Consider the following 10,497-nt stretch of genomic DNA (forward strand, 5'->3'; position numbering starts at 1 on the left):
CTATTAGGAGAATCGAATCTCTCCTTGGTCTCGTCGTTTTCAACTGTTGGAGTTTAAGAATGTAAGACTCCAACTAATCTGACCAGCATATACCATATAATCCATATTATTTACATGTTGAGTTGGGATATTCTATTTCTTGTGAGTTTTTTAGGGCCTTTGTTGAGTTTGGTATTCAAGTGACTGGTTTCCATTTTGTGGTTTGTCCTGTTCGACTGTCTAGGCTCTGCCCAGGGAGAAGGCGATTCTTCCCACTGGGTGATGTGGGAAGATTAGTATCGGGATATTTTTATTTTCTCCTTGGGTTAGGGCATCTGTGGGTATTATTAGCATTATGGTTACAAATCCTATTTGTATTCTTGTATTGCACATGCTAACTCTTGAGGAGCAGGGGATTTGTGTGTGTGTGTGTATGTGTGTGTATTAGTGTGTGTGTATGAGAGAATAGTTGGTCAGCCTCTGATTTCCCTGTCCCAGGACAGTGCATTCCTGCTCAAGGTCAGTGAGGAAGAGGGATAAGAGGAAGGAAACTGCTTTGATTGTAACCACAGAAAGGCAGTATATCAAATCCCATCCCCTTTTCTAAATAGCCCCCAAGTGTTACTGCACTGTTTCCCCATAGAGTGGAGGATGACTCCGAAACCTATTTAATACATATATAAGTTATTCCAAAATAAAGATACCACCAACAACTCAAATTGAGTATAGTATCTAATTTTAGCTATAATATAAAATATATGAAATTTAGGATGGCCTCAACCAATGGTGCAGTTTCTTGGTAAAAACAGGACATTCAACTTGGATTTGCCCAGCAACTGAAACAATATTTAAATGAACCATCTTTTACATAAATATTAATAATTGTATTTTTTTTATAAGCATTTTCTGCTGTTCCTTTCAGGCCTTAGCAGAATAACATAGCACTTAGGAAAAAAGATACAGCCCAGAAGTCCAGCACTTGAGGCCAGGATAGCAAATATCTCCACTGCCACCGTGTACTTGCCCTTGGTGCTCAGGTACGTTGGGATGAAGGAGATCCAGACGCTACAGAACACCAACATGCTGAAGGTGATGTACTTGGCTTCATTGAACCTGTCAGGTAGATTTCTTGCTAAGAAAGCTACAATAAAGCTGATACCAGCTAGAAATCCAAGATATCCTAGAACACAGTAAAATGCAACTATTGACCCTTCATTACATTCATTTAGTATTGTTCCAATTTCTGATCTCATATTAAGATATGGGAATGGGGGAGCAGTGAACAACCAGGCAAAACACAGAACAGTTTGAATAAGGGAACAGAAAAGGACTACAGAAATTGAGATCCTGGAACCCATCCATTTCCGGAGCTTGCTTCCAGGTTTGGTGGCATGAAAGGCCATGACCACAGTAGTTGTTTTTGCCAATATAGAGGAGAGCGCGATGGAGAAACTGATCCCAAAGGCAGTCTGTCGGAGAATACATGTCATTTTGTCAGGGTGACCAATGAATACCAAGGAGCAAAGGAAGCAGAGAATGAGGGAGATGAGGAGAATGTAACTGAGTTCTCGGTTGTTGGCTCTCACTATGGGGGTGTCTTTGTAATGAATAAAGATCCCCAAAATAACAGTATTAATGAGAATTAACAAAATACAGATGAAAGTCAAAGTTATCCCCAAAGGCTCTTCATAGGTCAGGAATGTTATCACTTTCAGGATGCAGGCATCTTTCTTTTGATTGGGCCATTGGTCCTCTGGGCATTTTGTACAAGTGTCCATATCTGAGAATGAAAAATATTGTCCCATTATCTCGCAAATAGCATCAGTTATAGGACAGTAACTTTTCCCTTATAGTAAGGCATGTTTCAAAATGACAGACAGTAGTAAACACTAAAGTAATGAACAATGAGTTTACTAGAAATGGTCTCTCTGAAGTACTTGTACCTGAAATGGATGTCCTATTCTATTCTACTTTATTACGCATCTTTTTATACCAATTTATCAAAATCTTCAAAGCAGTTCACAACAAGAATAAATATTCCATTCAGATATGATATACAAGTTACATCTCATTTGATTCCTGACATGATAAAAAAATCACATGGAGAATAGATAAGATTTAAAAAAAAAAGATTATAATTGGAAGTCAGTCGAACGGACACTGGTAAACTATTCCATATTTTTGGACCCTGAAAAACAAAGAATGCTTAAAAAAATTCCACACATATTATCCAATGGAGGTGTGAGTAGTTTTGCTAGCAGTATCCAGCTCATATTTTTGGATTAGATACAAGGTATTCCACTAGGACACGTGAAGAGCTATTTTTCATAGAATACTGAGATTGCGATTGACATGTCCAGATCAGAATGCGCTCAATTCTGGCAGTTTTTCAAAAGGGACAAAAACATCAAACGATAGAAGGAAGCTGACTTGATTTGGAGACCCAGCACAGCCCATGTTTGGCAGATGCCTGCATCAAGGGTCAAATATGGATACACTACAAAACGTAATCCAACATAAATCTTCCTGTTGTTTGGTGTTTTCGTCCTATTTGTGGCCTACTTCAATGACTTGATCCACATCTTGTTTGTGTTGCTGATTACCTCTTATTTATTTATTTATTTATTTATTTATTCATGACATTTATATCCCACATTAGCCCGAAATATACTCAAGTTCAATGTGGCTTACAAACAATAAAGTGAATAAAACATAATAATGTATAGAATATAACATAAATTACTATAGGTTCAAGAAGCAAATTAATACATGTGCAGTAAGTAACCAGGGATTTAGACTATAGCAAGGACAAACAAATAATTAAGGATGGATAGGTGAGAGCATAATTAGGCAGGACTAGATGGGAAATGAGATGAAAGAAAAGGGTGTGGGTAAAATTCAAATAGAGTTCTTTGTATTCAGAAAGGCCACAATGAAGAAATGTGTTTTTAGAAGACTTCTAAAAGTTAGGTAATCATCTATAAACTTGATTGATTTAGGAAGAGAATTCAAAATTTTGGTGCCTTGATAGGAGAAATTAGCAGAGTGAATTGTTTTATAGATCACATTCTTACAGATAGGGAAATGTAAGCCAAGATATTCTCTAGATGATGAAACAGCATTACAAAGTGGTAATTCAATAAGACTATTCATATATGGTGGGGCTTGACCAAACAGGATTTGGTGAATGAAAACGCATAATTAGAATCTCTTATTGGTAACCAATGTAGCTCATATAAAAGAGGAGTGGCTTTGGCGAAGTGAGGAGATCTACATATAAGACTAGCAGCAGTATTTTGAGCTGTTTGTAATTTTTTGAGAAGACCACCATTAAGTCCAGCATAGATGGAATTGCAATAGTTGACTCTGGTGAGGAAAAGTGATTGAAACAAAGTACGAAAGACAGATCTAGAGAAAAATGGCCTCAATCTCTTTATCTAGCAAAGTGAGTGAAAGGGGCTTGGTTTTCAAGGGTGGGGAAACAATCTATTGTAACTCCCGAGATTTTCATTGATGACGCAAGGGAATAGGTTTTGTTCTTAATAGTAAAGTTACTAAGATTCATAGGATGGCGAGGGTTAGTTATAATTAGAAACTTATTTTTATCCATATTAAGTTTTAGTTTGAAATTACTTTCTTGCTTTGTGTTGATAATTTAGAAAAGGCAGGAGTGCATGCATATTTGCTGGCCCATGTTGGGTCTTCAATAAAGGCTTAATATTGGCCTGGCACATTATAGCGTAAAGTCACTCACCATTTTGGCTGGAGACCTCTCCCTCTGGACAGGGGATACAGTCATAGCAGCAGACAGGCTTTCCTTCCCTGGTTAATTTCCTAGACCCAGGACGGCAACTTGGGCTGCATCTGGACTGCAGAGGTTCCTGAGGTTTGAGAAAAAATCTGAATAACTTGAGAAAATACTGGATTATGACTTTTCAAATGCCGTATTACATTTCTGTCTAAAAATGAGCCAGTTTTGCAAATGTCATTTCATGAATAATTCGTTCTATATATAGGAACCAACACTAAAAGACAGAGAGAGAGAGAGAGAGAGAGAGAGAGAGAGAGAGAGAGAGAGAGAGAGAGAACTAGAAACGAAGAGAAGTATATCTTAGGTGTGGAAAAACATATTGTAGATGGAGTAATCAGGACATCAGGAAGGTCAGCATAATCCACAACAAACAACTATAAGTATATAGATTGGGAACCAAACAAAAAGATAGAAAAGGTTGAAAAAGAGCATGTCTCCAAAGGCAACACAGAGTCTTTCCATTTCTATGCAATTCAAACCTTGGCTATAAGCATTAATTGTCTAATCAAATCCAAATGCTCCTGATTAACTAAAAGCTGTGGTGGCATTCCCAGAAGAATGAAAGCTAGGTCTGGTGGAATCTCTACTTGGAATAGATTTGTAATATATGTAAATTACCACCCTTAAAACAATTGGATCTGGGGGCATGTCCACCACATATGTGTGGTATCTCCTTGGATGGAACATCTTCTCCAGCTGTGGTTGCCATTTGTAAATGCAGTTTGGAGTGAGACAATAGAATACAGGATTCTCATTTGGGTGTTAGTAAGTGTCAGTGAAATAAAGAAATGAAACTGTAGAATTTTTAATTAAAAAAATCACTAGCTTTGCTCAATTTAACAATTGTTTATTAATATATCGATATTTGAGGACATACAAGTCTTAATGGCAGACAAGGTGTGTTCTAAATTCTAGACACAGGTATCTTGAACACATAGGATTAAAAGAAAATATAAAGAGATTCATTATTGTAAGGGCATAGGTTAGTTTACTAATGACTACATAAATATTTAGTGGGAGACTCTATACATGGCGCCTAAAAAATCGGCGTGGAAATCAATTCCGACTAGGCGTATTCTATAAGTGGCACCTAGAATTAGACTCGGTGTATAGAATATGCTTAGTTGATATCTCAGTGCCTAAAACAACTTGCATCCATTTACACCAATGAAAACAGGGTGTAAATCCCGTCATGTAAATTTAGGCGCACTGGGCCATATTCTGTAACTACATGTGTAATTTTCAGAATGCCCACAAAATGCCCATGTCCCCACCTATAACCATGCCTCTTTTTGCCTGCACATCTTAGAAGTTAGGCGCACTGCATTACAGAATACGTTGAGCAAGTTGTGCACGTAAATTCTAATTATTGCCAATTAGTGCTCATTATTGCTTGTGAAGAGCTGTTATCAATGCTGATTAGCTTCTTAAGCCAATTAAGTTATGTGCATTGTTATAGAATTCGCTTGGATTTTGGCACAAATCTCTAGGCCTGCTATATAAAATCTGGGGGATAGTTTATAGCCTCTGTGATAGACGTCTTCACCCCTGACCATCAGATTAGTCATTATATATTGGAGATAAATTGCTCACAAGGCAAGATACAAAGACTTGTAACGTTTTCCTTTCCTATCTCAAATAACAGTATACTCTGCTATTCACGTTTATAATGGTGAGGTAATGCACATCCAGCAAAGGGTCATATGTAGGTTAGTTATTAGCAAAATCTAGTCTAATAACTAGAGCTACATTAATAAGTTTATATCTAAGATAGAATTTTTTCCACAAAAGCAACAGGACCATATCGTAGTCCAGAAATGCCCAATAGACTGTGTTCCCTCTCCATCTAAACAAAGGGACTGGTCCTACTTGCTTTAGCGATGGAACCCTTAGCTATTTTAATACGATCAACTCCAAAATTTCAGGGAATTACTATTAATGATGAGCTGCAAACATTTCCTTGTATGCTGATGTGAGCTTCCAAACTCTATTCCTAATTGTTTTTTCATTATAGCAGAATTGGTTCTATGTCTGGTTTCGCTATTAACGTCAATGAATCAATCATTATGCCTTGTAACCCACACTCTAGATTGAATCATAATTTTCCTTTACCTTACAGACTGAAATAGACCTACAGCTTTTGATAGCTAGACATAACTGTTTCAAACCGCTTAGATCGTTTATATAATCTTAATCATCTGTACTATTAAGTTCCTTACAACTAAAAGCTCTTTCCCCTCAAAACCCTGACTGCTTTGTCTCATGACTGGGGAGAATTAATATTTAAAAAAATGTATTTCCCATTTACCCCTGGATTCTATATAACGTGCTGAAATCCAGGCATATTCTATAACTATGCCCATAACTTAATTGGCTTAACAAGCTAATTAGCGTTAACAGGTCTTAATGAGCAATAATGAGCATTAATTGGCAATAATTAGAATTTAAGTGTACAACTCACTAAGCATATTTTGTAATGCACTGTGCCTAAATTCTAAAGCGTGCAGCCAAAAAGGGGTGTGGTTATGGGCAGGGAAATGGGCATTCCAAAATTTACATGTACTGTTATAGAACGTGCCCCTGTGCAACTAAATCTATGCGATGACATTTACGCCACGCTTCCCTTGGTGTAAATGGATGCATGTAGGCTCCGGGCTGTATGAATTGCTGCTCACTGCTTCTGACCACTGGAGACAAGAAGGTACATGGTGGTGTTGGTGGTGGTGGTGGTGGTGGGGGGTGTCAAGAGAGAAAAGGTAAGATCTGATTGCTGACTGGAGAGGGAACAGGAGAGAGAGATACTGAACTATTTGTGAGGATGGAGGGGGAGAAGAGAAGGTAAATGGTGGACTATATGTGGGGAGGGGGAGAATATAAAATGTTGGACCATGTGTGGGGGTGCAGGTGGGGTGGGGAAGAAGGGAAAATGCTGGACCATGTTTGGGTGGGGAGGGGTGATGGGGTAGAACGTAAAACGCCGGACCATTTGTGGAAGTGTGCCTTGACAATTTTAGCACCACGTAAGTGTGCCATGAGAAGAAAATGTTTGAATAACTCTGCTATAAATGGTTCTCTGCTCGATGCGCCCTTTATAGAATGCTGGTTGATTGCACATCTTTCCGACACCTAACTATGAGTCCCATTTATTGAATCTCTCTCAAAATGCGCATGGTTCAGTGTTTTCCAGCTTGTTTTTGTATTATTATTATTTAAAGTTTATTAAAAATTTGATATACCGCCCTTCACAATCACATCAGAGCGGTGTTCAATAGTCAAATAAAACCAGGAGGAAAGTACAAAATACAAGGAAAAGATAGAGGAAAAAAGAGTATTAAAATAAAATAAAATAAAATGAGATTAAAATCAATATAAAGTAGAAATTAAATTAAATAAATTTAGTACATTAAGTAGACTGTGGCTTCAATCTAAGACCCCAAGGGAGAGTAACAAAGAGAAAGGCTAAGACTTAAAAAGACTCAATGATTGCTCAGAGCGGAGGGCTAGCAGGAAGGATTCCTAAAAGAGGGGACCGGATAAAAGAAAGCAGAGTGAGATGTAGATTCCAGATGAGACAAATGGACTGGAGGGATAGAAAGGTGGCAGGCAAAGAGAGAATGGAGAGGGCGAGAAGGGGTGTAAGGAGAAATGAGAGCAGTGAGGTAATGGGGGAGGTGCCAAACTGAAGGGCCTTAAAAGCCAGAGTGGAGAATTTAAATTGAATTTAAATCTGACCTCGATGAATGTGTTGTTCCACGTGATCGACTCTTCATAGATAGTAAATTCCTGCTCTGCTGGAGCATAAGGGTTATACCTTCCAATAATTTCATTACTCTGTGTCTCTTCGGATATAAAGACATTGCTTATAATATCATAACCAATGGCGAGATTACCATTCTCATCAAAAAAGATTTCCTCACCCAAAACATTCTTAAAGCGGTGGTTCTTCAGATAATGATGAAGCTAATGAAAACAAGAAACACTTTGAGTAGTGAAACTCACTGCAGGGATACACTGCTAACTTTAAGCTCATACAATCTGCTCCTGAATTATGGACGTTTTCAATTTGAAGCAATATTAGGGCGGAACTTATTGTTGAAGAGGGTCCCTTGTCATGGAATGGCCCCCAAGGTGTCACTATTTATGATATATGTATAGGGCTAGATTCTATTTATGACACCTAAAAAATCTGTGCCGAGAAAGTACGCCTAGGCATATTCTATAAACTACAAGTTAGTCTCAGTTTATAGCAGAGCGGGTACATAAGATCATAACATAAGAGTAGCCATACTGGGTCAGGCCAGTGGTCCATCTAGCCCAGTATTCTGTTTTCCAAACAGTGGCCAAGTCAGGTCACAAGTACCTGGCAGAAACCCAAATCGTGGCAACATTCCAGAACCCCAAAGAGTAACAACATTCTGGAATCATAACGAATAGCAAGATTCCATGAAGAACCTCAAAAGAGTAGTAACATTCCGGAACCAAAAAGAGTAACAAGATTCCAGAATCCCAAAGTGTAGCAACATTCCATGCTACAAATCTCAGGGCAAGCAGTTGCTTTCCATGTCTGTCTCAATAACAGACTATGGACTTTTCATCCAGGAATTTGTCCAATCCTTTTTTAAACCCAGATACGCTAACCGCTGTTACCATATCCTCCGGCAAAGAGATCCAGAGCATTTAAATTTTAGGAATGCCATGACCTGCCCATTCTTCTCCCATTACTACTACTACTACTTATCATTTCTATAGCGCTACAAGGCATACACAGCGCTGCACACCATACACAAAAAGACAGTCCCTGCTCAAAGAGCTTACAATCTAGATAAGACAGGCAGACAGACAGAACAATTAAGGGCAAGGGAATAAAGAGGACAGGGCAAGTGAGCAGTGGTTAGGAGTTAAAAGCAGTGGTAAAGAGGTGGGCTTTAAGTTTGGACTTGAAAATGGCCAAAGAGGGGGCTAGACGTACAGGCTCGGGAAGTTTATTCCAGGCGTGAGGTGCAGCAAGATAAGAGGAACGGAGTCTGGAATTAGCAGTAGAGGAGAAGGAAACAGATAAGAGAGATTTATCAACAGAATGGAGTACCCGAGGGGGGGGGGGGGGTACCCATTACCCATTGATTGCTTGTTAGGGTCCAATTATTTGCCCTGTTAGAATTGTGCACATATACAGAATCTGGGGGGTGTGGGGGGGGGGGGGGGGGGTAATATGGACTAACTCCAATAAACATTTAATTTAAATAAAAGGCTTACGGTATGTTTATTCTTTCTTTTGCTATACTGTTTATCATAAGCAGGTGTAAGCATGTTACATAAAACATGATATCCAAAATAAAATCATTGAAAAGAACGCCATCAAATTGACAGAACAGTATTCATTCATACAAAACAAGCAGAAGTTATCAATAAATTAAGAGGCTGCTGAGTTCCCAGTCTCCCTTTTTCTCTTGGCGTTTTGGTGATAGAAATTTCTAGCGTGTTTACAGACTTCAGATCTACTTTGTTCATTCAAAGTTGCATGTTGTGTTGAACCATCATCTACCTTTATACCACCAACACCACAGGACTCCTGAGGCAGGTATTTTCACACTGAAACACAGCAGCTGTGTCGAGTCCATAGAGTTGTTTCAATAAAGATCATCCTTTAAACTTATGTCTCCCTTGGTCTTTTGGAAGAGCCTATCTGCCCTACTCCCTGAACTCTCTTGCTGACGTACGTAGGGACGTGTTCCTCTACCTTGTGTGGTTGTCTCCTTTGCCTGTCACCCCCATGCCATTGGTTAATTCAAAATAATAAGTTTTAAGTGTGATTTTAAAATTAGCAAATGATAGTTTTGACCAGATATATGATGGAAGAACACTCCAGAGCATTCGTCGATTCATAATGCGGTACCTCAGTCAGCTGAGAGCACATTGGTTTAGCCTAAATTACTGTTTTTGTCTCCACCACTTCCATTGGAAGGCCATTCCATGAATTCACCACCCTTTCCATGAAGAAGTATTTCCTCAGATTACTTCTGAATCTGCCCTCTTTCACCTTCATCCTATGCCCCCTATCCTTCCAGAGCTTCCATTCAATTCAAAGAGACTCATCTCCATGCATTTAAGCTGCATAGGTATTTTAAATGTCTCAACATATCTCCCACCTTTTTTCCAAAGAATTCATATTGAGATCTTTAAGTCTGACCTTATAACGCTTTATGACGAAGACCACTGAACACTTTAGTTGCCACCCTCTGGACCGACTCCATCTTTTTGAAGGTGCGGTCTTCGGAATTGTACACAATATTCTAATTAAGGTCTCACCAGAGTCCTTTACAGGGGCATCATCACCTCATTTTTCATAGTGGCTATTCCTCCTATGCACCCAAGCATCCTTCTAACTCTCACTGTCGCGTTTTCTACCTGGTTGACCACTCTAAGATCATCACAGACAATCACACCAAAGTCCATCTCCTCTTTCATGCACAAAAGTTCTTCACCCATTAAACTGTACTGTTCCCTCGAAGTTTTGCAGCCCAAATGCACGACCCTGCATTTTTTAGCATGAAATCTTTGTAGCCAAATTTCAGACCATTCCTCTAGCTTTGCTAAGTCCTTCCTCATGTTATCCACACCATCAGGGTTATCTACGTTATTGCAGATTTGGGAATCATCTGCAAAGAGGCAAACCTTACCAGAGAGCCCTTTAGCAATACCACTTAAAA

The 10,497-nt window shown here is 38.9% G+C and overlaps 1 pseudogene; it reads right to left on the reverse strand.

The window, feature by feature from the left end:
- Window positions 1–854: 854 nt before the first annotated feature.
- LOC115464571 lies at window positions 855–10,255 on the reverse strand (annotated as a pseudogene).
- Window positions 10,256–10,497: the final 242 nt, after the last annotated feature.

This window comes from Microcaecilia unicolor, chromosome 3 (assembly GCF_901765095.1).
Source record: "Microcaecilia unicolor chromosome 3, aMicUni1.1, whole genome shotgun sequence".
Lineage (NCBI taxonomy): Eukaryota > Metazoa > Chordata > Amphibia > Gymnophiona > Siphonopidae > Microcaecilia > Microcaecilia unicolor.